The following is a 23,768-nucleotide window of genomic DNA, read 5'->3' as shown; positions in this document are numbered from 1 at the left end:
CCTCCACCAGTTACTTCCTCACAGAAGGCTATAAGGTTGGTCAAACATGACTTTCCCCTGGTAAAACCATGTTGGCTGTTCTTAATGACCCCCTCATCCTTGATATGTCTAGAGATGGCATCAAGAATAAGTTGTTCCATCACCTTTCCAGGGACAGAGGTAAGGCTGACCGGTCTATAATTACCTGGGTCCTCCTTCTTGCCCTTCTTATAGACTGGTGTGACATTTGCCATCCTCCAATCCTCAGGCACATCTCCCATTTCCCACGACTTACCAAAGATGATGGAGAGTGGCTTAGCAATGACCTCCACCAGCTCCCTCAGCACCCGTGGGTGTATTACATCTGGACCCATCGATTTATAGATGTCCAGATTGCATAGCTGATCCCTAACCCAATCCTCATCTACCAAAGCAAACTCCTCCTTTGTCCTGACTCCTTCTGGGGCTATAGGAATTTGGGGCCCCCGGGGAGAATCTGCAGGAGTAAAGACAGAGGCAAAGAAGGTATTCAGCACCTCTGCCTTCTTTGTATCCTCTGTCTCTAGGGCACCCACCTCGTTCAACAGCGGGCCTATATTGCCTCTTGTGTTAGTTTTATTCCCTATGTATTTGAAGAAGCCCTTTCTACTGTCCTTAACCCGACTTGCAAGATTAAGTTCCAAGGAGGACTTAGCTGTCCTAATTGCCTCCCTACATCCTCTAACTGTCCTATATTCCTCCCAGTTGGCCAGCCCCTCCTTCCATAATCCATAGATTCTCTGTTTCCACATGAGTTTGCCCAGCAGTTCCTTGTTTAACCACGCTGGCCTCCTAGCTCCCTTACTTGATTTCCTACCCATTGGGATGCTCTGATCATGAGCTTGGAAGAAGTGGTCCTTCAATGCTGACCAACTATCTTGAGCCCCTTTACCACCTAGTACCCTTTCCCATGAGACTTCCCTTAGCAGTTGATTGAAGAGGCCAAAGTTGGCCCTTTGGAAATCCAGAACTGTGGCCTTCCTACGTATCCTATTCCTCCCACACAGGATCCTAAACTTCACCATCTCATGGTCACTGCAGCCAAGGCTGCCATTGACCATCACCACTTCAACCAGACCCTCCTTGTTGGTGAGTACTAAATCTAGCAGCGCTCCTCTCCTAGTTGGTTTGTCCACCATTTGCATTAAGAAGTTATCATCAATGAACTGGAGGAACCTCCTAGATTGTGAATGATTGGCTGTGTGAGTCTTCCAGCAAATATCAGGGTAGTTAAAATCCCCCATGAGGACTAAGGCATGTAGTCGCGAGGCTACTTCCAGTTGCCTGTAGAAAGCCTCATCAACTCCTTCGTCCTGATCAGGAGGTCTATAATAGACTCCCACAACTGTATCACCCGTACCAGTCTGTCCCTTAATTCGTACCCACAGACATTCCACTTTCTCCTCATCTGCCCCTGGACAGAACTCAATACATTCTAGTCGCTCTCTCGCATAAAGAGCAACTCCACCACCTCTCTTTGCTGACCTATCTTTCCTAAAAAGGACATATCCATCCATGAGCACATTCCAGTCATGTGAGCTGTCCCACCATGTCTCTGTAATTGCCACTAGATCACAACCTTTAGACCGTACACAGACTTCTAACTCCTCCTGTTTATTCCCCATGTTGCGTGCATTGGTGTACAGGCATTTCAGCGAGTGAGCAGAGCACGGTGATGGCACCCTCCGGAGGCAGGAGGCCTTTTGGTCTTCATTAATAGTAGAACAATGCCTCACTAGTTCAGCTATGACCCCCTTGCACTTTGAATCTAACCTGAAGTTCTGTGAGTGAGCTCTGCTAACTCTTGTCCTAGTACCCTTTTTCCCCTGCGGGACAGGGTCTAAACAACTATCCTTTCCCACGAGTGAAACAATAGATTGATAGTCCTCCCTAGTCTGCCATCCTTCAAGCCCTAGCATGTTTCTCTTGGGCTTGTCCCTAACAGGCCCAGTTAAATTCCCTCCCCTCTTCATATCTAGTTTAAAGCCCTGTCAATGAGCCCTGCTAACTCCTGCCCCAGAAACCTTTTCCCCCTCTGGGACAGGTGTATCACACCTGCCACCAGCAAACCAGGTGTCTCATATAGCAGCCCATGATTGAAAAACCCAAAACCCTGCCTTTGGCACCAGTCACGTAGCCATACATTAATCTGCAGACTCTTCCTATTTATCTCTTCACCCTTGCTTGTAACAGGTATGGAGGCAAACACCACTTGCGCTCCAGACCCTTTAACCAGCCGTCCCAGGACCCTGAAGTCTCTCTTCATTGCCCTTGCCCTCCTTGTAATAATTTCATCACTGCCAACCTGAAAAACCAGCAGCGGATAGCAGTCAGAGGGCTGCACCAGATCAGAGAGTTTCTTTTTAACATCTCTAATCCGAGCCCCAGGTAAGCAGCAGACTTCCCTGTGGGATGGATCCGGTCGACAAATGGGCCCTCTCAGAAGGGAGTCACCCACCACAATTACTCTTCTTGTTTGGGGAAGTTCTAAGGCATGGGGGTGAGTGACAAGCCCTAGGTGACGCACTAGGTAGATGTACCTCTCCATCTCCATTTGCCTGGCCCTGTAGTTCCAAGACCTCATACCTGTTATTCAAGGGCAACTGGGAGGGAGGAAGGGATTGCAAGGGTTTTTGCTTACCTCTCCGAGGAGGGACCTCCCTCTATACATCCTTGTCCCTTAAGTTCACTCCTTCTGTCTGATGGCAGGAGGGAAGGGGATCCATCACTTGTTCAACCACTTCCCTCTGCCCTTGCCTTAGGGTGTGGCTCCACCAATCTATTTCACTTTCACATTCTCTGATGGCTCTCAACCTTTCTACCTCCTCCCTCAGTTCAACCACCTGCCTGAGCAGATCATTTATTTGCTCACAGCGAACACAAGCAGTGTCACTGGCTCCCTCCAATACAAGTGCCAGGCTCAGTAATTCGCTGCAGCCAGAGACCTGCACGGCCACATGTCTGCAGGAAGGCTCAGTCTGGATTTCCACATTATTCCTCACTACCGCTTTTGATTGTGTTGTAACCATGATCTATCTGGCCAATTGATCTGTCTACGTCTCTCCACACAAACAAGCACTCCTTCTTCGTCCTGCGCTCCAGGCGAGTCCTCTTGATGAGGGAGTTATCCTGCTCGCCTGCCCATGCGAAGTGCCAGGCAAACTGCCTCGACCCGCTCTGTTTGCCCGCTCTGTTTGCCATGCTCCCTGGGTAAGTTTTTAACCACTCACAGCTGGTGCCACTTCTCCTGGCTCCGTTCCCAGTGAGTCAGCTCCTCGTGTGAGCTGAGCTGCCGGCTCCTGGGCAAGTCCTGTTGAGGACTTGAGGCTCTCTCCTTGGTGGCTCCTGTCATAGAATAGTTTGGGTTGGAAAGGATCTTAAGATCATCCAGTTCCAACCCCCCTGCCATGGGCAGGGACACCTCACACTAAACCATGTCACCCAAGGCTTCATCCAGCCTGATCTTGAACACTGCGAGGGATGGAGCATTCACCACCTCCCTGGGCAACCCATTCCAGTGCCTCACCACCCTCACAGTAAAGAATTTCTTCCTTAGATCCAATCTAAACCTCTGCTGCTTAAGTTTCAACCCGTTACCCCTTGTCCTATCACTACAGTCCCTAATGAATAGTCCCTCCCCAGAATCCCTATAGGCCCCCTTCAGATACTGGAAGGCTGCTATGAGGTCTCCACGCAGCCTTCTCTTCTCCAGGCTGAACAGCCCCAACTTTCTCAGCCTGTCTTCATATGGGAGGTGCTCCAGTCCCCTGATCATCCTCGTGGCCTCCTCTGGACTTGTTCCAACAGTTCCATGTCCTTTGTGTGTTGAGGACACCAGAACTGCACACAATACTCCAAGTGAGGTCTCACAAGAGCAGAGTAGAGGGGCAGGATCACATCCTTCGACCTGCTGGTCATGCTGCTTTTGCTGCAGCCCAAGATACAGTTGGCTTTCTGGGCTATAAGCGCACACTGAAGCCGGCTCATGTTCATTTTCTCATCAACCAACACCCCCAAATCCTTCTCCTCAGGGCTGCTCTGAATTTCCTTTTTGCCCAGCCTGTGCCTGGAATTTCTCCGACCCAGGTGTAGGACCTTGCACGTGTCATGGTTAAACTTCATGAGGTTGGCATCAGCCCACCTCACAAGTGTGTCAAGGTCCCTCTGGATGGCATTCCTTCCCTCCAGCATGTCAACCGAACCACACAGCTTGGTGACATTGGCAAACTTGCTGAGGGCGCACTCAATCCCACTGTCCATGTCACTGACAAAGATATTAAACAAGACTGGTCCCAACACCGATCCCTGAGGGACAACACTTGTTACTGATCTCCAACCGGACATTGAACCGTTGACCACAACTCTTTGAGTGTGACCATCCAGCCAGTTCTTTATCCACCGAGTGGTCCACCTATCTAACTAATGTCTCTCCAACATAGAGACAAGGATGTCATGTGGGACAATGTCGAACACTTTGCACAAGTCCAGGTAGATGATGTCAACTGCTCCACCCCTGTCCATCGTTTCTGTAGCCCCATCATAGAAGGTCACCAAAGTGGTCATGCAGTTTCCCCCTAGTGAAGCCATATTGGCTGTCACCAAGCACCTTGTTGTCACTCTGAGGTGAGGCTCCTGGACGCTGATCTCCTCCCGCTCCCCTCCGGTGTTGCAGGCATCCTCTCTCAAGCCACTCAAGATACTCCACTGACATCTTGATCTTGAGGGTTTGGGGGTTCTTTTTTGTTTGCTGTTTTGTTTTGTTTGTTTTGTTTGTATGTTTTTAATCCAGTTCTGTCTTTAGTCCTGTAGTGAGCAATGGCTATGGATACAGAGGTCCTTTAATTCCTCCTGTGTTCCACAAGTGCCATTTTGTGAATGACAGAACAAATGGGAACAAAGTAGGGTAGTTACATGTAAAACTTGGAGAAGAATCCCCAGCTCCCTACAGGCATTACTTCAGTCCCCATGCCTACTGGCTCTCCTGACTTAACTGGAAGCAATCACAAATACGTTTCTGATTTAAGATAAGCCAGATTTCACCCATTCTTCTTAGGATCCTGCATGCACTTGATTTAAGGTTTCCAGAGGTACCATATTGACTAACATATGCAAATACAAGAAAAATGTCTAAAATATAATTATTTTGGTGCTGGAGACAATAAAATACAGACATTAAAATGCCTTTGTGGAACAAGGCATTATATATAGAAAAGGAAAACAAAAAGAAAGGCAGCATATCTCAACCTGAGCTAGTCAGTAAAAGTCTGATTATCTTCTGTTTGTCTAAGCTACCAGCAGGGACATACTTATTTTTCCATGCAAAACAAAATGAAACACCAGGAATTCATCGGTCAAGTTTCTAAAGGGACCTCCTTGCCAGCACCTTTGAGAAAAGAACAAAATGAAATGCAAAACCCAACTGCTCTTAATGTCTTAAAATGTCCCAGTAGTAGTTTTTAGTCTGCTTCTACAACGTGAAATGAATAAATCCCATAGTAAGAACAGGACTCAATTCATCCACAACAAACCTGAATAAATCTGACATAATTTCACCAAAATCAAAAGAACTGTCAGAATCCAAAAGAGTCTTCCCCTCTCTTCCTTTTCATATGATAAACGTTTATAGATTACAAAAACACGTAGCATCAACACACTGACATAAATGAAAACATATGCTGCTTTTACTCCACAAAGGCTGCAGTCAGAACACAACTGGAACATCTTGTCGAGGCTGAGGTGAAGCTGGAACCTAAAGATCCTGTAGGACTCACAGAATGTAGAACAGTAAAAGCTTCATAATGACATGTTTAAAATCACCCCAGATTTTTATGGGAAGGTGGACTACCTGTCATTCCATTTATTCTAGGCTAGCAGAGTAGCTATAGCAAACCCATTTAGAGATGTAAGTTACAATAAGCTGAAATTAATGTGCAAGTTAAAGTCGAACAGCCTAGGCCAGCCCACAGTCTGTCACAGCACTCTGGCAAAAGTGAAGCTCTGAAGGTTTCACCTGCTCCTGTTAGCAGTGTTTCCTTCAGCAGCAGTTTTAACCTCCCACTTGACCTCCAGCCAGTGCTTGCTGTTACATAATTATACTCTAAAAGCCTTATTATGGGTATTATTCAACTTGTTAATTGGTTAGGAACGTAATATGGTGACCCACAGTTAAAGAAACCTCTGCAGAGCAGAAGTGGATCTCAAACACCAGAACAAGGGAAAGAATTTTACTTAAACACGGAAGGTTAAGAGAAACTCCGCAGCACAGACACACAGCACTCACATAGGCAATTTTCTTCAGGTTTTAGTCTCTTGCATGGCTTCAGGAATTGGTGTATGGCTGAGACTGTGACATGCTGCTGTCTGGGAACTCCATCTTAAAGGTTTATTACTTATAGATATATTGTGCATTTCCACATACAGAACATTTAGTGCTGCAGTTTCAGTAGTAAGCATTTTCTCACCAAACTCTGCCACTTGAGCTATTCAGTGGATACTTCTGTAGTCTTTTCTCAGGTCAGAATTAATAATTTTTTGGGTAAACCCCTGACACTAATAAAGTTTGCAGAAGTCTTACTTCAGGTTTTCATGATATAGAGTCCATAATTACAAAACAGGCAAATGCTGTATATGACCTACTTGCATGCTCAATAACATTACTTTTAATAGACTACTCTAAACAAATGAAGTCTCTGCCTGGTTTAGTAGCCACACATTTAGTATTTGAAAGCACCACTGTCACTTTGTCATAATATGAATAAAATTTCAGACATTTGATGTCTATGCTGTGATTTCCTTTTCTTTATATGATTTATGTGACTTAACAGCCAACTTCACAACAGTATATTAATGGAGGATGAGTTAGTTTGAATATTGATGATGTATACATGACTGATATTCACCAAAGAAAGAGAGAACCTCTGTCATACTTTATTGATCAGTTCTGTCATCAACAGTTAAGCTTTTTTTTTTTTAATAAAAGGTCAAAATGCCATCTATCAAGTTTCACTTGATGCTTGTGCTAATTGCTTTAACAGATACAGGGCTTGTGGTGTGGTTATTCATTGGACAGGGGTGAGAGGTGCAGAGCAGTGCAGATCTCAGTGCTGTGGAGAACAAAGGAAAGTTACTCAGTGTTCCCACCCTGGCATGTTTGGTAGTATTTTGCCTCTTAAACCTAGTTAAGCTCATTAAGTTGAAGAAAAGAATTTCTGGTATTCTAAATGTACAGCATCAAAGTCAAAGCAAATCCTTAATTACACTAGCCTACAAAAATAAAAACATTATGCCTTAGTTGCAGAGGATGTGTTTCAAGCAATGAAGTCTATGTTTTGAACTTTGTTGTTGGTCTCTATGTAGAGACTGATAGAAGCTCATGAAATTTTATCCAACCCAACTGTATCCTAAAAAAAAAGTTATTTCCTGAAACATTTTTAAGCCTTCCAAGGCATGTGGAGAAATTTATGTACCCTAATAGAAATGGCACTTTTCCTGACCACCAAATGTCTTGAATTAGTGGTACTACTGTTTGCAGGGAGAAAGCAAATGACACTCAGAGAAAGATGTCAGCACCTAGAATTTAGATTAAGGTTCTGTATGCTTTGACCTGAAAACTGTACCTTTGAATCTGCTGTGTTTATGAATAAATTGCAAAGCTCGCAAAACTCACAAAGCTCTGCAAGTAAGATAGAAATGTTTCAGGCTGGAACAGTGCTCACATCCCAGAGATTCCTCCTTTCTTCTGCTCTTTTGGTCCCCCAGAAAAGGGCAAAGAATAGCATTCCCTAATGCATTTTCATCACAGAATTTTTTTTTTTGTTTAGTTTAGTGCTAATGACATTTTAAAGGAAAGATGGAATCAAAGCAGGACATCAGAAGTAACCATATACCAGGATTTCTTACCATGAATACTTAAGTCTTCTTAGACTTTCTAGATTAGGAACAAATAAATAAATAAATCTGTTTAAAAAGCAGAAAATTGGTTTCATGTTAAGAAGGACATTAATGCCAGTTCAAGTGTTCTAGCTGTGTGGGAAACCTTACTGTACTTGGCTGAGTGAGCTTCATTTTCCTATGACTAAGAACACTGCCAACTTCCTATTGTGCCCCTTGCAGAAATCAGGCTGTAAACCTTGGCAAGAAATAAAACAGTAAATACTTGTGATATGCAAAGGAACATTGCTTAATTGTGCAAATACTACAGTATTTTCCTCAACCCTCCAGAACATTACAGCTTGATTTCTGGGGCCTTCCATCATACTGTGAAGGCTCACATATATATTTAGGTACCCAAAGGCCAAGTAGGAGAATCTCAGCTTTTCTGAGTAACAGCTTATGAGGTGGATGAAGTAGCAAAGCAAAATCAACAACTCTAAACCCAGGTTATTTAAATGAACTTCAAGTACAAACAGTGAATAGCTAAAAAACTACACTAAGCTCCAGGGTGCCAAGGTATTGCTAAGCTGTGAGGCTAAGGTGCGTTAACCACAAAAGGCAGATTATGTCACAGATTTCCCCCCACATTTTCTGCCTTTCTCAGAAGCCTTTATTTATTAGCTGAAGTAGATTATCTTGTAATGCTATCTGTAGGACATAGACCTTAAGAAAAGAAAAAGTCCTCTTTCTTGCTGTTTAGAATGAATACAAATAGTAGGCACATCAGTCACTCAAAAGTCAGTGAATCTTCACAATATAAATAATGCAGTTCTCTCGGGACTCTTCTGAGTCCTACTTTGTGTATGAATAAAAACACTAAGAAGGATTACTACAACTATTGTACAAAATCTATTTAGTGATTGGTACAGTTTCGCACAGCTGATTCTCCCCTAAGTGTATACCTGTGTCTTTACGTAGGCCCTCTAGGACTAGGTCCTCCCTTGCAGTTCAGGATGGCAGAAGCATGCACTGCAGAAATAGTGGTTTGGGGATTAACTGCTGCCTCCCTGCTCCTTGCCTCATTTCCAGGGGACAATAGCCCATGCCCATAACAAAGGAAAAGCTAAGACACTGCCAAATGGAGACACATCACTGCAGTCCTGACCCATGCACCTATACCAAACAGGCAGGAAGGAGCAGGGTGACCCTCTCAATTCCTAGACACTCAGCTCCAAGGCCCAGGCAGAAGCTTATGAAAACAATAATTTAATACTCAAATACTATCCTTTCCACAGGTGTCTTGTTGCGGCCACCCAGCTAGTGTAATCCACTGAACCAGCAGCTGTGTCCTGAGTTTTGTGGGTATCGCAATGCAGCAGGTGACTGCAAATGATGGGGTCTACAGTCTCTCACTGTGAGTACTGGAAACTTTACCATTCTGTGGCAGGCACACGCTGCTTCAAGGCTCTTGGGTTTCTCAGCAGAAGGGAGATTTCTCCTACATCGAACATCTGATTACCTCTGGGAATACATTGAGTATGTATATTGTACATACTATGCTGGTCTGTGACATGAAGTATGTATATCAAAACCACAAAAGAGCAGACCAAGAAGTTAAAAAGTTTAACTCAAAGCCACATTAATTGTACTTAGATTCCCCCCCCCAAAAAAAACCAACAAAACAAAGAACAACAAACAAATGCAAATAAAAAACAACCAACAAACAGACTGGAGTAAAATGTCAGATTTTCAGTCAACAAACTGCTGGTCTAGATCCTTCCTTGGTATGCATCTGGAGGACAGAACTACAACCAACTACAAGTTATTCCCTTCACCATGCTCCTTTCAAAAACCACTGTTGCTATCCTCATAAGCAGAATCAAAGGGGAGCAATTTGTCAGAGACTCTCCAGTACAGCTCACTCCAACTTAACATCTGTCAGATTCACAGTAGGAAAGAAACACAGTCAAAAATTATGCTACCAACTTCTTGGAAATTCCAGGTGAAATCTCATGGTCTGCTGCAAGCCAAAAGAGCCTTTCCTTTTGAACTAAACTACATCAGCCCTAAAAGCAGGTACCAGAAAATTTTGTTCCTGCAACATCAAAAGAACAATGTGGGAGCCAAATGGGAAGCTGAGGTGACAGGCTACGTCTTCATCTGAGATGATGACTCAGGCTAATGTACTTGATCCCGATATGATGTTGAGCACAATCTGATCTGTAAGGATCTCACAGTAAAGAGAGATTTGTTATAATTATTTGTTATAATTCTAATTATTTGTTATAATCTTATAAAAGATTATTTGTTAATACTCAGCCTCTCACTTTAAAGAGCTAAGAACATGTGTCAGATATAGTAATGGGGTTTTTTATATCTGTCTCAATTCTTGTGGAACTTTTACCCTTTTCAGGAGCTGATGGTCACCTGAAGCCATGGGACTTTTTTCCTGATAGGAACTTTTCTTCAGCCCTGTCCAGATACAATCCTTGGCCTGAAGTTAGAAAATTTGTGAAAAGACAGAATTATTTCAATCCCACTTATTATTTGCCTATGCAGGGGGTTTCATCTGCTTGTATGGACAGAATAGGAAAAGAAAGTCCCATGAGATATCTTCCTTGGCAACCTGCTGTAGCTGACCCTGTTTAAGCAAAGGGGCTGGACAAGATGATCTTCACAGTTGCCTTTTTCCCTCAACCATTCTGTGACTGAAACAGTCCCCCATAAGCGTAAGACTGCAAACAGTTGGAAAGTGACAAAGTTGGAGGGACAGCAAGAATCAAGAAGGTCCCAATTCTCACGATCCATCTTTGTGCAAACACTTACAACTACTCCTTACAATTACAACTATCATACTGAATTAAAAAATGCAGTCTGGAAAAAAAGCCATCTGATTGCTCCAGAAAAACTTAAAAAGCCCAAATTAATAGTTGCTAACAAGAAGGAAGTTAAACTTGATGAGATGTTTAAATCAATCAGAAAGGTGAAAAGACTTGGTGTCATAACTACACTGGACACAAATAAATAAAACCATGATTAGTCAGTCATTCTCAGAATGATATACAGCAATACTAAGTAATTATATGCTGTTTTTATAACTCTGACATCACACAACATTTTGAAGTCAGTTGGTACCCAATGTATGTTCCTATGTGTCACTGTCCAGGGACATAACAAAGAAAGCCCTTTTATGATACTGCTGCACCAATGCAATGGTATTTGATAATTTCTATTTGAACAATGGGAAATTTCCTCATTTGAACAAATTTGAGGACAAATTAAAAAATTAAGTATTTGATTCTGTGTTAATATAAAACAGAAGATCTGACTAAACGCCAAACCAACCTGAAATTCACAGCTCTAATCTACAGTCACTGGCGTGGTCTCCTTCTTACAATTGCCCTTTGGTCACAGACTCACATACTAAATGCAATGCAGCATGATCTATAAAAGTTTCAGGTTTAATGTGGTAAACATTAAAATCTCCATTTTCTCAATTTTTTTACTTCAATTCATGTTCATTTAACAAAATCTGTGAGTTCATAAAAGCTGTACTGCTATTTTTTCCTTCCCAAACTAGTGCTGTTTAGTGAGTCAGTCAATGCAGACCTCACGCTTTTAAGGCTAATTTCAGAGTCTGAGAGCACTAAAAATAAATGCTGAAATGGAATATGGATGCTGAACAACTCACTACATCTTTAACATAGCAAAAGCAACGAAGCTGCAATGTTCGCAATCAGTGCAGTTCCCTGCTAAACAAATACAAAGTTAATACTGTAGTAACATCTGAACAACTTAAATGCATTCATCAGCTTTTTCACTTGATTGCTTTAGGCCTTTATGGACAGCCAGCTGAGCAGACAGGGTTGGCATAAGAGAGCTATCTATCCCTGTATGATTTGTTTAATCACACTTTAAAAGAACAAAAATTGATTAAAAAATTAGCAACTATTTTTAAAGCCATAACGTTCTTTACTCTACAAAAACACATAAAAGGATACTGATTTCTTTAAACGCATATGATTATTTTTCTACTGTTATCAGTGTTATTTCTGTACATTCTAAATTGAATCAAAATTCAAAGTAGTACTAGCTGTGCTTGCCACTTAGTTGATAAGTGAATAGGGTTAAAAGCCAAAGACGATTAGCAGGTCTATATTAGGGATACACACTTTAACTTGCTTAGCTCCAAATCCATTAAATTACAGTTTTCCAGAATTGTATCAGCTTTGATGACTTCAACAGTTACTGTCATTGCTTCTTACGATGGCTAGTCATCTATTCTAATGTGAATATGTACCTTATTCCTAATTTGTATCCAACTGGATTTAATTTCTAGCCATTGGTTCTTGAAACAATGCTAAATGAAAATCTCTAATATCCCATTATTTAGGGGAAACTACCTCTACTTGGTAAATATAACCAGTTTTAGACTGAACTGAGCTTGCTATGAGCTAGTTTGCTTATTTCAAATAAACTATCTGACAAACATAGCTCCTCTCTTGGCTTACAAATTAATGTAGATTTGTGTTTTCAGAGTTACTCATAAATATTCAATCACGATTTTATATGAACAAGTAATCTCTGATCTTGTCTCTGCTTCCCGATTGGACAAACGACAGTTAATGAACAGGAGAAAAAAAACCCTTGTTCACAGAGAAACACTGTGGATACAATCATTACACAAACATTTCTGCAAATAACTGTATTCTTCAAGTGGTGAACAATACTACAGAGAAAGTAAGCTGAAATGGAATCGCTGATCAGAATTTGAATGAAAGCTGTGAAAGTAATACAGCTCTTGTAATTACAGAGGAGTTAAATATGCTTTCATGGAGACTGAATTTGGTCCATGAATCCTAAATTAATCAGTAGACGAATTCAATTAATGCAATGCCATAATAAAATTATCAGTAGAACTAAAGAAATTATAAAGTGAATCTTCCATCTACTCTATTAAGTTCCTCCTCTAACAGTTCATAGAGATCATAGAATTATTTGGGTTAGAAAGGACTTTAAGATCATCTAGTTCCAACCTCCCTGCCATAGGCAGGGACACCTTTCAGTAAACTAGGCTGTTCCAAGGCCCATCCAACCTGGCTTGGAACAGTGCCAGGGACTGGGCATTTACCACTTCTTTGGGCAACCTGTTCCACTGCTTCACCACCCTCACAGTAAAGAACTTCTTCCTAATATCTAACCTAAACCTCCCATTTTAAGTTTGAACTCATTACCCCTTGTCCTATCACTACACTCCCTGATGAAGAGTCCCTCTCCAGCATATCCTTACAGGTCCCCTTCAGATACTGGAAGGCTGCTATGAGGTCTCCACGCAGCCTTCTCTTCTCCAGGATGAACAGCCCCAGCTTTCTCAGCCTGCCTTCATATGGGAGGTGCTCCAGTCCCCCTATCATCCTTGTGGACTTGCTCCAACAGCTTTATGTCCTTTTTATGTTGGGGACACCAGAACTGCACACACAGTTAATCACATACTGTCAAGAATTTGAGAATCAAAAATCTGACCTTCAGAAATTTAACTCCGATGAAATAAGAAATGAGAGAGCATAACATCAATCTAAAGAATGTTTAAATTGACAACCGTAAGACAATTACTGCAACATTAATCTCCAAGTACTATACCTGTGTTACAGTAATTACATTGCTTTTATGCTGGGTTTATATTGTAAGCAGCAATTGGTTTTAAAAACTGCTGACTGAAATACCCATTTGCAGTGAGGCCAGACATCTTTAAAATATGTAATTGCCACCTAATACGCAACTCTGATCTATTTCAAATTAATGTACTTAGAAAACATGAATTGCTCAAACAGTGTTAGATTATGAGATACTGCAGGAACCCAACACAGCTGCTTTGTTTCTCCAAAAGCATTAATTAAAAACACGTTCCACTCAGCAAAGGAAAGCCCTGTCCTTTTTTGACTGGATCTTGTATTTCTGAGATTAAAATCAGCTAAGTATGGAAATCTGCACACCTATTCCACCTGGCAGAGAAGGACTCTTAAAAGAAAATGGAAAGTTATTTTCATTTATATTTCTATTTTGGAGGTGTTACTCCCAAAGCCCTTTGGCACCAGCTCACTGAGTATATGTAACAGACTACTCTAAGACTCTACTCCTGAATTGAACCAGATATGAAAGGCAGTGCTACCTTTAATCGGCTTAGTGTCTGACATGAAAAACACAGAGTCTGAATCCAAGATCTAGTGCCAGACTTACCATCTGAAACCTCAGCAGTATTTCACCTTCATGTTTTCAAATATTTTGATGTTTTAACTTGCTGAAATCCTTTTGGCCCAAACCTTCTGTACAAAAAAATACTATAAAACAGTAAAAGAAGAAAAAGCTTTGAAATGTATGTGCATTTTTATTTCCCAGAGGAGAAGTTTTGAACTATTGTGTAATATTCAGGCTAACAACTCTGATCTCTTTTAAATTAGAACTGTTCATGAAAGCTTGAAAAGCTCTGATAATTTTAAATTCTTAGACACTGCAGTTGCTCACAACAGTTTTTTCAGTAGGATTTTCAGTGCAGTTTTTTTTTACTACACATACTGGGGAATTCTCACAGGGACTGTCACAAGCTCAGAAGCCACAATCTCCATTTATAAAGTGCAAAAAAAAAAAATCATTCAAAAGAAGACATTAACTTTGAACAGCTCTTTTCCTGCATCAACCACAGCTACTTAACAAAACCTTCTGTAATGTACAGCAATACCACCTAACAGCTTTTCTTAAAACACAAAATACCCCAATGCCCACCAACCTCTGAATAGCAACCAATCAGCCAAAATCAAACAACCAAACAACCCCTCAGCCAAACTGAAAGGCCCCATTACTATAAGCTGTGTGGTACAACAGAAATGCAATTTATTAATCCTGTGGTTTCTGCACACAAGCATTCTTTGTGCTCCCCAGCGTACTTCTCTGCACACTCCACAGTTTGCTTGCTACTATTTTCTGCTGACATGATGCATTATTCTCCTCTGCAGTGATGTGATGAAAGCTAAGTTTACCAGGCCTACATAAGTTACATTAGAATTTTTGCCAGTTGAAGTTTCTATTCTCTCTGTGGAAATACTACATTACTAGGCAAAAGCTTTCTAACTGAACCTCTCCGACAGCACTTTCTGAGCTCCCCCTGACATTACTTCAGATAAGTATTTGCAATCTTTCCTCCCATGAAAGGTCAATTTATGCTTCTGTATCTTTTCAGCACATCGTGTAACACATGTAAAATTGCACCGGTACTTCAACTGTAAAATATTAAACAGTACAGCTATCTTAAGATTCTCTGAGATGAGCATTTCTCTTTTATTTAGAGGAATGAATGACTGAACAGATACAGCATAGAAAACTGTTTTTATTCCTCTTATACTGTGTGGTCAGGGGGTTTATTTGCTTTTTCAAACATACGTCATCTGTGGTGTTAGCCAAGATACTTTTTACTCTTCTGCTGCATCTACCTGGATAAAACAAGAAGTCATTTCTCACTCAGAAAAATGCTTATAGATTAGCAAAATTAATTTAAAATTACCTTTGTTTTCTTAGAGCCTTTGTGGCTCTAAATTTTCAAGTAGTTCAAGTCCTTAATCCTTCTGGTCCTAGGTATTCTTAGCACTTAAAAGAATGGAACTACTTTTTGAATTCTTGCTTCTTAGCTTCAACTCAGGTCTTGAAACTGCACGTCAAGATTACTACTTTAGCCAGATCCCTGGTTTCAGCTTACAGTAGTGTCTTCCTTTTTCATTATTCATGCTCACCATCAGCAGTGATCCTGCACACTAGACAGGAATATAGATTTCAAAAGCATCTAAGACATTTTTAAATCTTTAATTCTAGGCCATCCTATCAAAACAAAGAAAAAACTCTTTTGAAACAAACCTGTTTCTCCAAGAGTACGTAAGTGCTATATGCTCCCAAATGAGAAAATCAATGCTACTCTTAGAAAAAAAAAAAAAAAAGATTGCTTTTCAACTATTTCATTTCACTATGGTTGGAATTTCAATTCCGAGCAAGCAGTTCTCTCAACGGTCACAGGCATGCACAGTGTTGAATGTATTCACACTACATAGCTTCAAACACACAGCTAAACAATCAGCAATATCCATTCCATTATTTCCAAATTGAGGGTGGTAGAAGGTATTTGCTCTGATCTGATATAATGTAGCTGTACAGCTTTCTTGTTTTGTGTGTGTGGTTTTCCTTTGGTATTTTTTTGGGGGGGTTGTGTTTTGTTGGGGTTTGTTTGTTTTTGTTTGTGTGTTTTGTTTGCTTTTGTCTTTAATCAGTGCAAGGGAACACAGAAAAGATCTGTCCTAGCCCTGAAACCTGAAAAAAGGCCTCTTGTGCTCAGTTTTTTTAATTCAAGTCTCTTTTTACCCTGTGAACAGAGAATGACTTTCATGAAGTCATAAAATGAAGAGACAGGTTCATCTCTGGTCCTGCTATCATGAAAACATAAGGTCAGTTGCAAAATCAAGTCAACAAATCGCTCACCAGTCTATGCTCAGATGGGCCTAGTGATTAGATTTATATTTATACTTTCGAAGCTAAAAATTGAACACCACTGATCTTCACTTGAGAATAGAAAACCCTGTTCAGTTTAAATGAATCTCTCATACCAGGCAATAGATACTGAATTAGAATGAAGTGAGAAATACAGAAGACCGGGCAATGGTCATACTACACAACAGAAAGCCTCTTGGATCAAGCCACAGCAAGTACAGAAATAATTTACTCATAGCAAATGGTTCAGTACACAATCATAGAATCATAGAATAGTTAGGGTTGGAAAGGACCTTAAGATCATCTAGTTCCAACCCCCCTGCCATGGGCAGGGACACCTCACACTAAACCACGGCACCCAAGGCTTTGTCCAACCTGGCCTTGAACACTGACAGGGATGGAACATTCACAGCTTCCTTGGGCAACCCATTCCAGTGCCTCATCACCCTCACAGTAAAGAATTTCTTCCTTAGATCAAGTTTTAACCTGTTACCCCTTATCCTGTCACTACAGTCACTAATGAACAGTTCCTCTCCATCATCCCTTCAGATACTGGAAGGCTGCTATGAGGTCTCCACGCAGCCTTCTCTTCTCCAGGCTGAACAGCCCCAGCTAGAAATCAGATGAAGAGTCTGAAACTTTGCACTGAAGTAAATAATGAAAATATGTTCAGAAACAAACTTAGGGAAAATATTTAAAAAAAGAAAACGATACATAATGTGCAATGACATGTCTGCAAGAAGTAAGTGTTGCACTGCCTCTACTAGGCCACGGAAGGATGAAGGCTTTGGAAACCTTTGAAACACGGCTGTAGCTCCCTGATGCACCTGTCGTACAGTGTAAAGAGGCTGCAGCTTTAAATAGGTGTTTGCTGGCTTTAGCTTCTCAGGCATACATCAGAGAAACTCTCTGCCTTGAAAGGAACTACAAAAACTAACACCAGATTTTGCTGCCATCACAAACAAGGTCACAGTTTCTATTAACTTTACTATGAAGAAAATCAGGATTTCTGTACAGAAAGAATTTAACAGAAATACTAATAGCCTCAATAAAATACTCAGCAGGAATGTCTTATATAAGACATTAACGGCATGCAATAGCAAACAGGCCCTTTACAGAATATGTTTAAAATAAAGATTAGAATTCACTAACACTTATAACCATCCTTGGGAGGACATTTCACCAACTGTAACTGCATCTTCTATTTGGGCTTTACTGAACTCAGCAACCTAGATTTAAAAAGCATCTACTGTGGAAATACCCCTCTTCCCAGAGAGCATGCTGTATGGGCGTAAATTTAGGGTTAGGCCCAGTGCTCAGATCATTCCACAAGACTTAGTGATAAAGGAAAATAATGAGCCTGGCTGTGCTCTGTCAGATGCAGCCTCTGGAAGAACGCAAAGGGAAGCACAGACCCCTGTGCAGGGACATGCAGAATAAGGCTGACCACCTGAGCTGTGCTCCTGATGCCGCTGCTTCACTTTGTATCACTAATGATGTACTCACTGTGGCTGTATCAAGAGAGGAATAATGACCCTCTCTACTGCATGGTGTGAACTTTCACTGCAAAGTATCTGCACCAAGACCTACCTGGATAGTCTGTACATTTCAGTGTCTGTACAGCACTCTGTAAATGTCTGCATACAGAAAATAATCATCGCAAACCAGGTAATTGCTAACTTCAAACCATCACTGCGGTACCAGGTCCTTCAAAAGAAATAGTACTAAGCAGAGCACGCAGATCAGACCATCTTATACACAGGTGTTGAATGTGGCTCATGTTTATCTTGAAGACAAACATGAACATCAGTCCCAAGTTTGCATATGACTTACAGCTGTTAAAACAGGTGCTGTGCTTCTTTTTATTGCTTAAAGTAAGACTCCTGAAAATGTTTATTGCTGACATTCCATCTTCAGGGCAGTGATTTTTCAAGTTTGATGGGTCTAATCATTAAGCACATCAGCAGGCTTTGTTTTGTTCTTCCTTATTACCTGACAACCACTGAAACATGCTGGTATAAGTGGCTTCTGCCTGTGGAGCCTTCTATTTAACTGTTTTCTTGCACAGAATCTCAGTTGGCAGTGCGTATGTGTTTTACCCACACGCTTAAGAACATGGTCCTACCACTGAATAACAGAAGACCTCTTGTTTTCAGAAATGGATTTCATGGTATTTTCTTAGAATGCTGTATTTTTGGCCTAGAATAATGACAATCTCACTTTAATTTTCAGCTGTAAGGAAAAAAAAGAATAGTTATCAACCCATAAACCAGCTCAGGATCTGAGCCAGCACAACTACAGGCTGTTTTTACACTTCAGAAACTCCTTTAAAACCTTTCAGGACAGCAGTATTGGGGTGCTCTGTCAGCAGCAGTGTTAAGACTGTCAAGGAAAAGCAGCTGCAGCATTCAGTGTTTTGATGATTTATTCTTTTTAAGCAAACAGAAAGGTGACGTGTGAAGCCTGACCTGTAGTAAATGATAAAATGACAATTTGTCTATGTCATGGTTTAACCCCAGCTGGCAACTAAGCACCAGGTTGTAGCTTGAGATAGGAACAGTTTGATAATTGAAGTGTTTTGTATGGTTAAGGGGAAAAAAAAAGAAAGAAAAAAAAGAGAAGTAATAAAAAGGAGAGAAACAAAACCAAAGAGAGACAAGTGATGTGCAGTCAGTACAGCTGCTCACCACCTGCAGACTGATTTCCAGCCCACTCCTGAGCAGCAACTGGTGCCTCCTGGCCAACTCCCCCCAGTTTACATACTGAGCATGATGTGCTGTGGCATGGAATACCCCCTTGGCTAGTTCGGGTCAGGTGTCCTGTCTCTGCCTTCTCACGGCTTCTTGTGTCCCTCCTCACCAGCAGAGCATGAGACTGAAAAGTCCTTGACCAGTGTAAGCAGTGCTCAGTAGCAACTCAACCACTGGTGTGTTACCAGCATTATTCTCAAACTAAAGCTGTAACACAGCACTGCACCAGCTGCTAGGAAGCAAATGAACTCTATCCCAGCCACAACCAGAACAGCCTATTTTTCGCTTTATAAAATGGTACATAGTGCTTCTTGGTCAGGATACTTCACATACACAAAAGCCACTCCTAGTAAGGCCACTGTTTCTGCTTCAAAATTCCCTTAACACTCATTCAAACAAAGCACGCAATTCTTCTCCCAGCTTTCCAGGCACTTACAATTGTCCAATACAATGTGAATTTCATTAGGCACAGGAATCTAAAGAAAATTTTTAACACTGTAACAGACATTAAAATTAAACATCTTGACAGAGATGTTCATATTTGTAATGTTTCAATAACCTGAAGATCACACTAACTTTACCCTAGAGATGTTTAAATAATTAAACTGACAAATTTCTTCCCTTTCCCCCCAAATTATTTGCAAAGCAATTTTAATGATTTTGATAATTGTCTGCTGAACATTTGTGAATTGTTCCCTCCCCTGGGTTTTACAGTTTGGACTAATAACTATACACTGTACTTTTTTACTGGAATGTAATCATCCTTCAGTGACAGCCATTTTTAGTCATATAGATTTTGGTTACAAATTAAGAAATATCTGTGTATGGAGAAGAAAAGGCTGAGTGGAGACCTCCGAGCAGCCTTCCAGTATCTGAAGGGGGCCTATAGGGATGCTGGGGAGGGACTATTCATTAGGGACTGTAGTGACAGGACAAGGGGTTGAAACTTAAACAGCAGAGGTTTAGACTGGATATAAGGAAGAAATTCTTTACTGTTAGGGTGCTGAGGCACTGGAATGGGTTGCCCAGGGAGGTTGTGAATGCTCCATCCCTGGCAGTGTTCAAGACAAGGTTGGATGAAGCCTGGGGTGATATGGTTTAGTGTGAGGTGTCCCTGCCCATGGCAGGGGGGTTGGAACTGGATGATCTTAAGGTCCTTTCCAGTCCTAACTACTCTATGATTCTGATTCTATGAACAAGCACCATGCTAACACCTTTGACTGAAGAAAAAAACCAGTTTTTACCAAAAAAATATATATGAATAACATTTTAAAAGGAGCACTCGTGATTCATACAAAGAGGTTTTAGAAGTTCACTGGAGTTTTTGTAACTGTTTCCAGTACTTCACACACTGTGCTTAGAAAACATTAGGCTTTCAGGTCAGAGTCTCACACAGTGTAAATGGCATAGCTCCACTTGTTGGCCTGACTACACTCCCTTCAGCAGAGATGCAGTAATTAGTATCAGACAGGGCTCTAGTCATTGGTTTCTGAGTGTCAGCTCTGCAGTTTCTTGCAAGAATATGAAAGGACATTAATGGGCATCCCTTCTCACCTGCATTTCTTTTCTAATAATTCACCCAATCGAATCTTCTGACCCCAGTCCTCAATTTGAATTCCTCAAAATCTAACTGGTTTGTATTGACTTTCACATCCTTGGATAAGTTTTGTGGTTTAGCTGCTTATAAATTGAGAAATGTATGAGCCAGAAGCTATTGAACAAGGGAACACAGAACTGCCCATTATCCTATCAATCACAAGCACTTTTCAAGGTAAATCTGTACTTAATATATCAATTCATTGACTGATGATACTTGTTTATTATACAATAGGTAAAAAGTCTATAGTAATGTGGCACTTCTTTCTCTGCAAAGAATCTTACGAATCATCACTCAGGAGTAGTTTTAATGCAAGTGACATACTGTCATCAGTCTGCCTTCAAGATTACAGGCCTAGGTAATCAGCAGACTTAAACAAAAAACATCAAGGCTCAGGTAATTCCCAGAGCTAGTAAGAGAACACAGTCAGGCCTGGGGCATGTATTTACTGCAACTACAAGCAACAACCTTTTCCATGTAAAACGGGGCACTGCTGGAAATGGACCTTTAAGGCCTAAACATATGACTGAATTGTAGCTCTGTTTCAGTAAGCTCCAGAATTAAAACAGTATCTTTATCCTTGTATGCATAAGCCACTTACAAAAACCAAACAAAACTCACACAACCTCACATGAGGTTTGTACTGTTTTGCCACTACTATTCTTCTGTCTTCCCTTCTTTTCTTTATATTTATCTCCTCTTGCTTTCTCCTCTACTGTCAGTTCACCTAATCTCCCAATTTTGCTGTTTCCCTCTATCATTCCACTGAAGGGGGCTGCTTCCTCAACACCCCCAGCTGTCTCCAATTGTTCTCTTTGACTGAGAACAATTGAGGACTCTTGTGCTTTGCGTCTGAGCTGTTCTCATGCAATTAAAGCAACATGATTTCTACCACCACTGAACACGGTAGTAGGAACCCGTTTTAGCTGTTAAGTATTTTACCAAGTTGCATTTACTATGTTAACTTTTTTAATAGATGCAGAAGTCAGTTTTGTTCAGCTATTCTGAGAAGCAGCAGCACTGTACAGCAGAAGAGGCTTGATATGACAGGATAAGACATACTCTAAAAGCCCCTTCCAAATGGTTGGCCATCAGTACATCAAAGGTACCAAACCCATCTTGTGGCCTTGACATCAAGCACATCATGCCCTGTAGCCATGGTGGCAATGAGAAGTAACGAGCAGATGCTCAGGTATGGTAGTGATGTTCCTACTGATGAGTCTAGGGAGTTGTGCCAACATATAGTATGTTGCTGCATGGATGGGAGTAGTAAAAACAGTGTTGATTTTGGACTGGTAGTGACTAAAGGCAGAAATGAAGGATGTGATGCTTTGGAAGCAATATACTCCAGCAGCAAAATCTGGGGAGGATGAGCAACTTAGGAAGTTATGCTCTTTGAATTAAATTTAATTATGAAGCTACACATGATGTTCCTGATACTGTCTGCAAAGAACACAGCATGGATTTTTAATGTCCATTACGCAGTTCCCTTTCTCTTGACTTCACTGGTTTCTTTCTTGCATAACACATGCTAAAAGGAAACAGTGGTCATACGTACACTTATATTACTTGATGTCAAACACCTCATCTAAGCTATTTCTCACACAAAAACATGAAAATCCAATACCATCTGAAAGAGATTAGTGAGAAATTAAGGAAGTTACCTGATTCAGATGAGAGGCGACAGCAGCAACTAAAACCAGTAACTTAAACTGCATATGAGGGAATGGTTCTTGGCAGCCAGATATACTAATGCACATCTATATTCAATTGTGCGAAGCCCTCCATACGGTAGCTCTAAAACCATACATGGTAAACTGCAAGAGTAAAACTTTACACCAGAGCTAAGAACAGCATTACCAAAATCCTCAGTCAACCCTTTGACATGCAGTTCTGAATCAGGGGACTCGTCTTTTTAACTAATCTGTTTTGACAGAGATGGCCAGGTGGGCTAAAGAACCCTCTATACATATCATTTCACCACTACTAGAATAGAATTAGCATCTCACCAATATCTTTTGTGGATACTGGCAAGTGCACTAAGATTCAAAGGAATATTTATTCAAATATTTCCTGTATGTAAAGGAAAAGTAAATGGCTGCAGCTTTGTTTAAGCAAGAGATGCAATAGGTGCAGTGGAAATCTCACAGAAGTATGCCAAATAAATAATGTTTGTTAGTGCTTTTCCTGTTAACACAATAATCCTTTACATAGCGAAAGTTTACTCATCCTTTTTAAAGAAAGTTCTCACATATTATCTTGCTCATATATAGGACTTTTGGGGGTTTGTTTTCAACATCATTAGCTACAAAATTAAATACATAGTAATGGGAAGGAGACACAAACATTGTAATTATGAAAGGAGCAGAATCTTGTCAAGGAAAGTTTTCCCTGTCTTTTTTGCCTCTGTTGTTTATTTGCCATCTCATTTATACAGAACCTCAGCTGACATTCAAAGGTAGTTCTTTATCTGGTGTATACTGAACTGTGCTAATTGAAGTGACTTTTTGTTGTGGCTGTTGTTGTTTGTCTCAACTATAATTAAAATTTCTAATTGGAGTTTACACCCATGCCTGCAGTGTGTTGTTATCACAGATGAGATGCTAGAAGAGAGCTATGATGCCCTCTCAGAAGATGAAGAATAATGACTCTGGCTCACAGGTGAATTGCACGGTTCCTTAGCAAAGAATGAGGACTAACGTAAAAACCTCCTGGAGGCAAACAGTGGTTACCACATAATTATGTGACAAATAAACCACAACCCATGCAGTAAGCAAGTTTGATGGATGGGATTTTCATACATTTTTGTCTTCATCATTTATAACTCAAGCACTACTAGTGATCAATATTAAAAGCCCTCAGTGAAGGAAGCCAACACAGAACACAGTTGCAGCATGCGTAACTTGGCAAGAAGTACACAGTCATATCTGTATTTCACCAAACCCAGCTCACTAGGCGATACAGGCAGAGAAGACAAGACTACCCTGTTGCTCTATGCTTATTTC

At 40.9% G+C, this 23,768-nt stretch overlaps 1 protein-coding gene across 2 annotated transcripts in view; it reads right to left on the bottom strand.

Moving 5' to 3' along the window:
- GALNT18 (polypeptide N-acetylgalactosaminyltransferase 18) overlaps positions 1–23,768 on the bottom strand; it is a 244,699-nt gene that overhangs the window by 29,729 nt on the left and 191,202 nt on the right. The gene's annotated exons all lie outside the window — the stretch shown is intronic.

This window comes from Melopsittacus undulatus, chromosome 4 (genome assembly GCF_012275295.1).
Source record: "Melopsittacus undulatus isolate bMelUnd1 chromosome 4, bMelUnd1.mat.Z, whole genome shotgun sequence".
NCBI classification, from domain to species: domain Eukaryota; kingdom Metazoa; phylum Chordata; class Aves; order Psittaciformes; family Psittaculidae; genus Melopsittacus; species Melopsittacus undulatus.
Note: the sequence above shows the minus strand (reverse complement) of the source record. Positions and strands in the feature narration are given on the sequence as shown.